The sequence below is a fragment of the Mya arenaria genome, chromosome 10 (genome assembly GCF_026914265.1).
Source record: "Mya arenaria isolate MELC-2E11 chromosome 10, ASM2691426v1".
Classification (NCBI taxonomy): domain Eukaryota; kingdom Metazoa; phylum Mollusca; class Bivalvia; order Myida; family Myidae; genus Mya; species Mya arenaria.
In genome coordinates, this window is record NC_069131.1 from 48,902,176 (window position 1) to 48,915,772 (window position 13,597).

The 13,597-nt window shown below is 36.1% G+C and overlaps 1 pseudogene; it reads right to left on the reverse strand.

Moving 5' to 3' along the window:
• Positions 1-7,283: 7,283 nt before the first annotated feature.
• LOC128204770 (uncharacterized) lies at positions 7,284-9,155 on the reverse strand (annotated as a pseudogene).
• Between the last annotated feature and the right edge of the window lie 4,442 nt (positions 9,156-13,597).

Consider the following 13,597-nt stretch of genomic DNA (forward strand, 5'->3'; position numbering starts at 1 on the left):
GTGTCTACTCCCTTTTACTTCCTCCTAATGTAAACTACGACTAGGTAACTTGAAACCTTGTTATGATTTAGCGTTATAGTTGATATATTGAATTGCTTAATACCACAGAAGGTAAAGAATATGGATTCATTTGAAATTGTAAACATGCTAGAATGGAATGTTCTTCGATACAAATAACAGAATTGTCTTAATCATAATGGGGTAAAGCTTTGTGAGGTTTAAAGTGTTTCGGCTTCATAATTAAATTCATTTCTGGCTACCCGAAAGGCCGTTAAATTGCAGCCATGGATGTTATTAATTGTAAAGGTTTCAACTTGTTTGCTTCGTAATGCAAGACGCTAAGACGACGCTTTACGAGCCAAATAACATGACGCTAAATGTCAAATAATCGTAAGCTATATGTCAGACGTGGTCAAAGTAATCAAATTGATTGTTATTGATTTCAGTATTAGGGCGTGTGGTCGCCCGTTTTGTTGCGTTCCGAATAATTATCAGCATGCAAGCTTTTATTTCCCTTATATCATAAACACACGGACATTCACAAGGCAAAGCTGTTAATAAAATAGCAGCTTACATCAGTGTCTGAAAATAATAAACACTTTTTACACCAATATGGTATCCGTTTTTTAAATATATTATATTTAAAACAAATACCATGCTGCTTCATAAGTATTATTTGACGTTTTCTTCAATACCCTTTTAGCTCAATTAAATGACATACGCTCATACGCAGTCTTAAGCCAGCGGACGAAATCTAATACCCTTGAAGCAAAGGTTTGACAATTTTCTTTGCAAAAGTTGTACTCTTTGTTTAATTTATCTTGCATCATTAGCCCGTATTTTAAAGGTTATATAATGATATATGCGCATACGTCAAATTTGAATTTCAAACAGTGAGCACTAATCCTATTATTGTAAAAAAATGTGTTTTTGAAAATGCTGTCTTTATTTTATTTTTCTCGTGCTTTATTTATAAGATTAAATAATGCAGTCACGGAGTGTCTACTAATTGTAAATGTACACGCGTGTAGGCACGAGTGATATATTTACTTTTGGTGCCCATGAAGTAAAATATGTTGCGATTGTACAATGGAACAACGGAACAACGTTTGTTTTCATTTCGATGTATGCCGAAAAAGGATGTAACATTCCAGTTCATTATAGTTTTTCAGAAGACCGCTTAACGGTATGCGAACGTATTTTTATTTGGGAAATGACGCCGATGAAATTGTGTTTGAGCCCAGTGCGGTATTATTTTGGTTGATTTTAATGGTGAAGCGGGCTTACATTTCAAAACTAAAAAGTAAAAAATATCAAAATGTTATTCCACTTCCTGATACATAGGGGATATTACGATAAGACGCTTTTCTGGTGACTTGTATTATTCCTTTATTTATTTTTCGGTTTTAATCTGATTTAAATTTACCGGCATCTGTCAAATGAACGTATGATTTCGAATGTGTTACCTAGTTTTGTGTAATGAAGGCAAGGGAGGCTACTACAGCGAAACGAAGTCAGAATTTATATATACTCTTTATTTCCACTTTTCAGTGATTATACATATAAAGTTATTGACATGTTAATTGCAAAGAATAGTGAAATCTAAATAAATGAACAAACAAAAAAATAGTATGGTGTGTGATAAAACACGTAGACACAATAGCAAGAAATAACATGAAATAAGTTTCTGTAACATTTCTTTATGATTTACAAACCCCCTATTTCACCCATCGACAAGGCTTATCAAAATTCGAAATATAAACCATAAACCAGGTTGGGATGTTTTAGATGCAACTTCTTGTGATTACGTCATGTTTTATAATGAACATTATAATAAAGACTAATTATATCGTGGGATGTACATATTGACCGTGTCAGTAATGAATTTGAGCATCTTATTAAGAAATGTTTTCTGCAATTTTGAGTCAAAATGAAACGCAGTGAGAATCTCTGCTTGAAAAAGTATGCGAAATAACATTTCATTTTCAGCTCTTTTAAGAAAGCTTACAAAGTTGGAGTCACAGAACATAGATCACTGAACAGTCTCTCTGTGCCATAACAGCTTACAAGGTGTCTGGCTAGTTCAGAGAGTGAGTGTATTTTATACGTGTAAGGTTTGAAGTAACGCACTATTAAAGCATTCACCGCGCTGATTGCATGTATTATTTCATCTCTTCCGTTGGCAAGTAACCATAGTTTAGAAGGTAATATGCTATCATGAATAGCAAGAAATCGCGCAAAATCTTCATCACTTTGTGTTCTGCCTTTCCATGCATTAGTATAATACTTTTTAAGGTTAAAATGAAAGATTTTCTTCCAGCTATATTTACTAGGGAATGTCGATGTGCGGATATAAATCAGTAAGTAGTTGAAGATATCATACTGAATAAGCGAACGCATAACGCTTGGTATGAATCCTCATTGGAGCTTGAATCATCTTAACACATACAGATTAAGTCTGTAATTAAATTTTGTTCGAGTTGAGTGTTCACTAGGAAGGGTACATGACTTTTGAAGCTCTAACGGGAACCATCCTAGCAGACTCAATGCCACATCAGTTCTTGTCCACGTTGGTAGATGTTGTATACGTTTAGCAGCAGATCTGATGTATCTTTCAAGCTTCAGGCGATCATGCCATGATATGTCATGCCAGAGTTCGGAACCGTACAAGACTGTAGATATAAATACTTTCTGGACTAATTGGCTAAGTGTTAGAGGGTAAACGTCACCGGTGGTCTTTTCCATCGCGAGGATTGAAAATAGACACGCCCGTGCTTTTCTGACTCGTTCGTCAATTGCTTTGGTGCATTTCAGTGTACTTTCAAGTATTATTCCAACGTGCTTTGCTGTTCCTGTGCTGGTTTTATGTTCAGTGCCGAATTTAATATTTGTTGCATTAATATGTTTGTTAGTACTAAAAATTATGGCTTTACCTTTGTTAACATTGAAGTCATATCCCCACGTATTAGCATATTTTTTCACAACATCCAATTGCTTTTCTAATGCTGTTTTATTTACACATATCAGTGTCAAGTCATCTGCAAGCGTAGGATTACCGCAATGAATACTGTTATTAAGGGTAAGATCGTTTCCGGTAGTTTCAAGTTTGTTCAGGAGACCGTCTATAAAGAGGAGATAACTCCAATTGGAAAGTTCTCCTCCTTGTCGAAAGCCTTGCTTTACATCGAAGTGGTTCGAAGCTATCCCATTTACCAAAACGTATCCTTTAAGGGCACGGTACATGTTCGCGTAAGCGTAAAACGTTCCTTTTATCCCAATTTCTTTCTTTTAATGATTATTGCACTGTGTGGTACATTGTCAAAAGCTCCGGCAATATCAAGTAGGGCAGCATAGACGTTGGACCCAAGTATGAATCTCTCGTAGATCGATTCTTGTAGGTTGAAGGAAGCAGTGATTAATCCGAGGTGTTTCTGGTAGGCGTTTTGGTGTTTATCTGGGAGTTACATTATGTACAGAACGCCAGTGAGTCAATCGTTTCTGTTACAGGTGCTCAAACAGTTTGTATATAACTGGTAATAGTGTTATTGGCCTATAACTACTGGGATTTGTTTTAGGTTTTCCTTCTTTGTGTATTGGGATTATAATTCCAATTTTACAACTTTCAGGCACATACTAACTGTTTATCATCATTGTAAATAATTAAGCTATGTATCTGTCTAAAACGTTGCCACCATGTTTTAAGTGTTCTGATGTGTTACCCTCATGGCCAGGTGCTTTGCGTAGTTTCAGATCCTTAACCACTAATTCTACATCAGCTGATTGTACGTCCTTCGTTTGATCAGGATCATGGCTTCGATCTTCAGATGCAATGAACTCGTCTACATTACTATCTAAGGTATCAAGAAACTCATTGTTATAACGTGGTTTTCGATTTGGAGAAAATACATTTTCAAAGCACCTTCCGAACTCACACGCTATAACGTGAGGTTCGCGTTCAGTTCTTGTTCCCGCTTGTATTTCATTGATTGGATTTGAGCGACTGCCTTTATGCTTGCGAGTTAGTTTCCAAAACAATTTCATATCACAGTTGGCAGCCGAGTTTAATTCGTCAAAATGTTTTTCGTTCTCTCTAAATATTGCATGTTTCTGTTTGTTGATAAACGTTCGTTTTGCTGTTTTGTACTGCCTGAAGTAAACATTTTCATTACCTCTTGGTCAGCCTTCCGATATCCACTTCAAGCGGCTGGTACGCTGTGCTTTATGCGCTTGTTTGACATCTTCTTTCCAATATGGTTTAGAATTCTTATTGTATTTACTCAAGCGAAGGCAATTCTCAGCAGCGCTTATAATGCTGTTCACTACATGGCTATGTCGCTTTTCTATGCTGCATGTATCATGACATATATCATCAAGATCTATAGTACAAAGGAGAGTTTTGAGTTTCTCCCTATACATGTCAAACTGGTCATCTGATCATTTGTTCCATGCGATATATGGCTTTTCAGGTAATGCATATACAAACAAAGTATTATACATTGAGTAACAATAGTTAAGTGATCAGATACACATGTACAATCATCATCTATAACAGTATTATAAAGTACAAATTTGCGATTTGCTTACAATGATATAGTCAAGAGTTTTTTGTCTGGGTTTAAAGGTATACGGTAGTCCAGTGGTTTTACAGTTTGTTAAGCTGGTTTTACTTAAAAAGTCAAAGAAACAATGCGTTCTTCTGTCACAATTATTTCCATTTTGTTGCATGTTAATATCGCCACAAATAATTATGAACCTTTAGACGAATATATGTCATATAAGCTTTGAAGTTCATCAAAACGCTCTTCGTAAGTGTCATAATCATAATTCACCGACAGTAAGTATTCACTAAAAATGAATGTATTTGCAATTGAATTATTAACATTTCACAATTTGATATCAGTTATTCGGGTGGATATTTTATTAAGCATTGTATTAACAGATAATGCTAAATTATTTTTGTATAAAATACTTACACCGCCTTTGCCATAAGGGGTATGTATATCTACATATTCACAAACAGTTGCCCTGTATGAGGAATGTAGCGTAATAAGAAATCCATCACAGTTCGGCTTCACTTTATGCTCGCTTATACAAGCAATGTCAATGTTTTATATTTCAAGTAAATGGCTAAGGGATCCCGCTGTAGACATAGCGCCACGGGCGTTCCAGGTGAGGATACTGCACTGTGGGGATGTGGCCAAAAGTGTCTATTTTGAATAATTTCGCAATCACTTTTATAAACAGTTAGTTTTGCAGCTAACCCCCGCGATGTGTGTCAATCAATTTAACTGAATCAGGAATTATTCCTTTGTCAGTTAAGAATTTAAGGATAGCGGCTCTGTTTGAGTTCCTTGATATCCTGCCAACGTAATAGCGTTGTGTACGTCGCGGACGTAAGCTTTCGAAAACCGCTTCTTCAGGTTCTTCGTCAAACTGTCCTTGGGTATTCGAGCCTGCACTTATTGGTTCACTTCTGACGATGTTTTCCACGTTCGCGTATTCCGATGGTCGTTGTTCGCCAGTGGAGTTACCCACAGCGAATCTCAGTATGAGGGGTTCTCTGCGATATGTCGCGTGATCTAAACAACGAGGGTACTTGCATTTGCGGGTTTGAAGAAGTAAGTAGGTTTTGTTGTTGGCCTACGCCTCGACTGCTTACTTTTTCAATTCCGACTTGGGAATGTGATATAACCGGATGATGTTCTCGAGGCAATTGAACTGGAAGAATCGTCTCTGTCACCGAGCACGCTGTTGGCTTTTCTATGACTTTTGCTTGTGGGTGATGTTGCGAAGATCCGTGCATGTCTTGAGCTATCACTGCCTTTTTTGTATTCTCTTCATATCTACTTTTTGACGGATCTTTGTTTTGCTCTGGATATGCAGAATTGAGGAAAGTTCGTGAGTCAATCGCTATTTCTATTGGTGACGAGAATTCGCCTTATTCTTTGTATTGGCGAGCTGCTCATATTTATGATTTTTTTTTTGTGAAGTTTGATTAGATGATTATGAAAAATGCATAATCTATGAACTTCTAAATGGCAAACAACAGTTCTCTGTAGTAGCTGTCTAGATCGATTGGAAGTGTTCTATGCTTCGTGCTTATCACCATGGTTCTTTGAAGAACATCAAAACAATGTTCCTGAATAATAACATACTTCTGGGGCGTAAGTAAAGTAGGATAATTTTATGTATTTATAAGTTGACAGGTTTTACCTCTTTTTTTTGGTCACGCTATTTTTAGCAACGCGAAAGCATTTCCGAGATTACACACGGTACTCGCATGTTACAGAATCAGAAAACGACAGTATAATGATACTAATATTTCAATACGGCGTGCTGTATTTTCACTGTTGGATATGGAAAAGGAATTTGTTAGGTATATAATAAAAAAAATACATCTCCGGAACGCATACAGCCTTGTAATTTAAGTACGTTAACAATGAAATTAACGCAGTAAATATTATCACGATTTAAGCTATCACTGTTTCGGCTTGTTTCTTTATTGGCATTTTGTTCTTGATTCAAAGTGTAAACCTTTCTTTAGGCATCGACACTTTTCCTTTCATTAATACGTCGGTTTGACCGGACAATACGATCGTACCCTTGACTGTTTTTATTACGACAAAATCAAGTCTCAATCTATGCTTGTTGCTTTCTATGTTCGACAAATGTCATAAAACCAAACCCAGTGTTATTTTTTTTGCACACTTACCCTTATATCCTTCTTCAAATAGCTTTGGTATGTGTAGTATATCCTCGACAGACCATGATTCGCGGTATTAAGCAATCGACCAAAAATAATATAGTTAAACAAAGCAATAACCTTGTTTACTTACTTTTATCATAAAGATAATTTATTAATCCACATTTCCACATTCATTCTAGTACAACAGGTTAAAAGTTCAAATAACAATTGTCAAAACAAAACAACCATTGAAACAAGGCCGCCATCTTGAATTCAGTACCTAGAATCGCGAGCTGTGACGTAATCTAGGTCAAGTCATTTCAAACAGGCCAACCCTATTTTAATTAATTGGTTTATGTGAAAAATCACCAGACAAATCATCAAAGTTGTTAATTCCAAAATTTCAACTATAAACAACATATTTCAATTATTTTGTCAGACTTTCTTATTTTTTTTCTAATTACTCTTCATTTTTATTTTGCAGTGGGGACAGTAGAATTTATCCCCAAGTCTGAGGACTCTGACTGGTGTACAGTACTTTAAGTGAGTCCAGTGATTGTATGGCATACCATTCACGATACCATCACACCTACCCCACTTAACGAATGTCAACGATATGCAACTGGCTTGTTCCTTTGTTTGAGTCATACCCATCACTTGAAGTGTCTTGTGTAACGTTTACATGTGAGGGTCCAGGCCTAGGACTTTCTGTCACTGTTTTACTTCTTTTTTTGATATTTCCGGATTTGCCTTTATTTGCCTTTCCCTTGCTTAAATTGGTTTTGTTGGAAGGTCTTGGTCTCTTTTTCTGTGCCAGTTGATGTTCTTCAATGGCAGCAATGACTTGGTTACATGTTAGTTCTTTCCCGGACACAAGCTTACTAACAGTTTTTCTAGGTTTTTTAGTTTGTTCATTCTTATGTTTTATTAGCTGCTGCTCTATTTCCTCAAACATATCCATCTGGTCAACAAGAATACCCCCTTCAACAGTAGTGTCACTTGATTGGCTATTATCATCACAATTAACAGTGTCTTTGAATACTTCTGATGGAAGCAAGCTGCTTTTTGGAATTGCATCTCTATCTAAAGGGTAAATTCCAGTTGTTGATGATTGCAAATTTTCAGCACAAAGTGCTCTTGTATACACAGTGTAAGCCATTTCACATATGTTGTACTTCGTTATGGTAGCATGTGTCTGGCGCATCACCTTATGTGACTGTGCATGGTACATCCTTTGGAAGGGACCATAGCACCCGACATCAAGAGGCTGGAGGATGTGACTTGTGTGAGCTGGCAGAATTAACATGACAATATTGTTTTGTATGGCCCAGTCGGCAAGTGTCAATGCGACATGCGACCTGTGTCCATCTAGAAGTAACAGGACCTTGTTACCTATTATTCCAGGAATGAACTTTACAAAGTGCTCAGTTAAATACTTGGTGAATATTTCTGTGTTAGACCATCCAGAATCTGACACAGTTCCACTGACCCCTGGTGATCCCACTTTTAACAAATCGAAGTTCATTCGATTTCCAGGGAAGACAAAGTATGGAGGGATAGCAGACCCACTTGCACTACCAGCACCAAGGATTGTAATTGTGCTACCCTTTCCTGATGTTACTGCCTGTGCAGGATTCTCAGCACTAGCAACAATATGAGGAGGCTTGTGTTGAACTGAAACACCCTTCTCATCAATATTGTACATCAGGTGCGGCTTGTCCGCGAGCCTATTCTTCTGTATACATACTTTAAGGTTGGCAAAATAAGTCTGTACAATGTTTTCACTCGCCATCTTGGCCCGCACGTGCTCAAGAGCTCTTGATTTAACTACCCTCATTTCCGGCCACCGACTTAAAAACCCTTTCATCCACTTCATTGAAAGCGGTGTATTCTTGTTCCGTTTTCCTAACTGGTCAGCATACGCAGTTCCTATATCAACACACTCCTGCTGGGTGTATCCATACCCCAAGTCAGCCATTTTCATTACTTTCTAATGGTAGCTTTCCCATCACACATGTTTCAGGGTCATTTTTTTTCTAAAACCCTGTCCCTTAGAGTATTTTCTGGTACACTGAATATTTTTGATGCTCTAAGTACGAATGTGCCTGTCTCCTTGCCCAATTTGTATGCATTTGTCAGGGCAGTTGGAGAATACAGTCTATGCTTCTTTCTTACTGGCTGAGGATATGCCTAAAACAGGAATAAAAATTCATTAATTTCTGTGCATTTACACTTAAGACTATGGACCATGATAACACACATTAACATTTTGCTTGGCCTTACTACACCACAGTGAGTCACGTGACCGCCATTGACAAAATGTAAACAATGCAGACGGACAAATATTGTTAAGAAGTAGTTTTAGTGTTTTAAATTGAAGGTTTCCATGGCAATAAATTGGATATAGTAAAATCAGGTTATTTGACACATGTGCACTTGTTTATACTGGAATTACCTGTTTAAAACGCATTTTTCGCGAGTTTGACAGCAAATACGCTAGTAGTACTCTCGTAGTAAAAATGACGTCACAGCATTGCATGTGCGCTCAAAACTCGCGATAACTAGGTAACAACAAAGATGGCCGCGAATTAAGGTTAGTCGCGATTTTAGGGACGTCGACGATACAATGTTATTAACTACCGAATACATAAGGATTTAAATTTTAATACCCACATGCTTTTGTATGATGGAAATCAAATATAAAAATAAATTAAAAATAAAAATACAGAACAAGGGTAAGATCGGCAGGAGGAATTGATCACGGGCCCTTTCACTGTATATCCTTTTTAGAAATCACATCGTAACATGTGATTGCCTCTCTTAAACTTCATATTAAAAGTATTAGAAATATTACTAACATTTTATGCAATATGATACGTTTGAAGGGATCTTATTAAGATCTGCATGGAGAGAGGTAGATAGAACATTATGAATTAATGTCAGTCCGCCAAGGATGCGCTATGACTGTATATGTAAGGCCTAATTAAGCAAATGTCAGATTTAACGTATATTTAAAGACAAAGAGCAACGATACATCTAGCTTTGTGATTGCCTCATTGTGCCAACCAATGACGACTGAAAGACATTACTTCTGAAAAAAAATCTGAAGATCGTGTTTTTCATGGAGAAGATGGATTGAATATAATTATACTGTATCGATCGGGTATCTGAATTTTACCAAAGTATATTTTTTTCAACTTTTCGATGCGATCATGTCTCAGTTACCTGTTTGATTTGATATTGTTACTGGTTTATTATTTGTTTTCGACATATTATTTTGCGAACACGTCGACTGTGCATGCGAAAGGAAGCATACCTTTAACAATAACATTCAATGTGTCATATAAAAATATGTTTTGAATCATTTAAGAAGTGCCTTTTATGAGTCTGAGTCTAAACCTAAGAGTCAGAACGTATGTTGAAATACAATTTTAGTTTTGCAAATGTCATTCACATTATGAAATTACATATAATTCACTTATTTTGTATAGGTTTTGAATCCCCTTCAATTTACTCATAGTGGTAAGGAGTGTTCATAAATACATTTGTTACAGTATTATCACCAATAATGTTCGTCGAACATATGTATACTTAACATATCATCATTAGTATTTTTTTTCTCATTTTTTCTTTCTTTTCTTTGTAAGCATGTATGTATATACACCTTAACAAGCGTTTCCCCGGGTTGCCAGTTGTACAACTCGTACTTTCGAATGTCCCCGTCTAATTCAACTTGCGCAGATAGTGAAATCGTGAGCACACTGTGCAGGCTCAAAGGACTGGAAAATGAAATATACTTTTGTTCATCTTTAAAACCATAAATTGATTGTATACATTGGATGGGCAGTTGTTCATGTTTTAAAGTGAATCTAAAAATGGTAACAAAAATGTAAGATATTGAGCGACCCATAGAACAGAGAGGAAAATAAAATCAAAATGAAACTTACAAAGGGTAAGTAAATATTATTTTTTATGTTTAAGATGATAGTTTGAAAAAAATGATGACTTGAAATGGACCTTACGGATGAGTTTCATAATAATTGAATTACATGTCAAGTTTATAGTTATTCAATAAAATTTCAAGACGTTAACTTACTTCCAATTAAAATCGTCTTTAAAATTAATTTCTATGCCTTTTACTGCATCGACCATGTCACCAGGCTTGATATTTGCAATAAAATCTTCACACAACCCCATGTCAACGGTATTCGAACCACAAATACTTTTATACTGATACCTAGCTGCTTTCACGATCAAGTGCGCGCCTGCCATAGCGTAAAATGAGTACAAATCTTCGAAGAAGTCCCGAAAGGTAGCGTTGTATTGAAACGCATCCATTTGATTGATGGTACAATTCAGTGTATCGCATCCAGTGACGTCATAATATACATCATCAAGCCAGGGATTGATAGCGCTGCGCTGTTGGAAGACGGTCGTGTTTGTAAATATTGCGCGCCAGTGTTGTAGAAACTCCGGTATAGGTATGTAAAGTGGCGCTACAGAAAGGGTACCCAGAGATCGCCCTATGAGCGTGCCGTCTGCGCGCCGGAAGACTGCCATCTGCATTGATGCCGATTCTGACAACATGACGACGGGGCTGTTAGAGAATACAGAGGCATCCATTGCGCGGAACAGCTCAACAGCGACCCCAGCGTCTCCGAGGAAAACGAGACCGGAAATTTCATCCTCGATCACATGTTGCAACGCAAATTGTATCCGACTTGAGCTGATGCCATTTGTGACGTTGATAGCCGATGCTAGGGAGACGCAGATTCCGCTGTCGATGGTCAATTCCTGTAGCAGTTCCCAGAGATGCCGGCCGTCCGCGTCATCCTGGTATAGCACTACAATCCTGTTCCAACCTAGCTGTTCCATTGTTGCAACCATCACCTGAAATGTTCAATATACTTAAGTTTGGTTCTAGGTTTGAATATGACGAGGCCAAAACAGACAATGAGATTAAAGAAGCAATTAGATCGAAATTAAACGTACCCAACAACGAATGAATGCGGCAAATAGGTGGAAATCGTTTGAAGAGTTTATTATGTTATCGGTATGGAAAAACGAAATCATTAAATTATGACCAATCATTGCCTTTCTGGGTTAGGATAAACAAATAATACAATTTCAATCACTGAGAATATATGTTTAAGATAAAACTATATTATAATGTATATAAGTGATATTACTTGTTTGATATAGAACAAGACGTAAGATAACAATCAGTGACAATATCGGTATAAAAAGACATTGATACAAAATTATCGAAAACAATAGACTAAGATTAATAATTGATTTAAAAAATGCATATACGTATATAAATATTAAAGATGCAGCAGTGAAAGTACCAAGGTTTATGGAAATTAAACTGTCTTTTCTGCTTTTAGAAAACACAGAACAATAGTTTATGAGTAAGAAATAGCTGTAGCTGCCTATTATATGCCTTTAAATGATAAAGGCCCAGTACGTTAAAGGATTACTCAATAAGAGTAGGTATATAGTGTTTGATAAAACCCCGAGGTGCACACGATGCTTTGTTCAAACCCTTCAATATCGACAGTATCACTAACTTGACCAGTAACTCATTATATGCTAATTATTAGCGGGGAAAAAATGGTGCTTTGTTAGCATTTGCCTAATTACAGACTCGTTCTCATGTCTTGGACTGGAGAACGTCCACATGAAAATGAAACATAAATGTGATATAAGTATATTCGAATGAAATATTGTCATGTTGTTTAATGAAAACTCGCCGATTTTAATGTTTAGATATTTATTGTCTTATTACCTATTTTCTCTTCAAATTGATATCATTTTGTTTTTAATTGAACTATTTTAAGAAAATAACAGTGTAAGTATGAATATTTTGTTTAAACTAATTACTTCTTAGCTAATAAATACAATTATCAGTATTTTAAAGCATAATAGTAATTTTGGCATCAAGAAGCTCATGTGATAAGCCAATTTTGCAGTGACTTTGGGCTTGCTAAATGTAGAGTATGCTTTCGGTGTTGATGCATGTTAATTTTTTGCGTTATTTTATCACTCTTTGGGTTGAAATTTGCGAAATGTTTGAGAATAATTTGGAAATTCATACGTTTCGATAATTTAACACTATCAAAACATACTGCGACGTAAAAATAACACATATATCAAGATTCATTTAAGAGTTCATGACTTCTGTTGACAGGCATTATGTTTATACATTTTTTATAGTCTTAATTGGCTTTGTTTAAAGTTACTAAATATGATTTTAATCTCAATATTCAAAGCGAATTGTTAAATCGACATACTTGGTACTGAAATCAACGCCGCAAAAAGCAATTAACGATTTAAATGCCACTGTAATATTTTGGACTAACATATATCTTAATGGTTTAAGAGTGTTCTTTAAAAAGACATTTATCTGTAAGAAAGAAAACGCACATTAATTGAAATCATGCGCCTTACTTGAAATGTTAACTATTGGAATAACTCACCGCTTTTTTGCTTTGTTATATCTGTTGCGAGCACATATTTTAAGTACAGAAATTTAGAAATTACTTTTGTGATCAACCTCTGCCCATATTTTGATACATATCGTCTGTTACTATTCAGGCTCTGTCTCTGCAAAACGGAACACAATCCAAATTCACATTTAATCATTTAAAAGGTCTTTGATCAACAAATATCAATTAAGAAGATTATAACCGCCAAATGTCGATTTGGTCATTAGTTGATGTTATTAGTTGAGCTATTTAGAGGCATGTAAGCGCACTGGCATACATACGGGTATTTGTGGATATATTCCGCTGAACACTAAGAATGTTTTATAAGCATTATTTTTTAATCAATTATTTCAATTATTTGAACTTATTAGGCGGCACCGAGCAGCTCCTGGGCCTGAATACTTGACTGCTTAGAATACCAGAA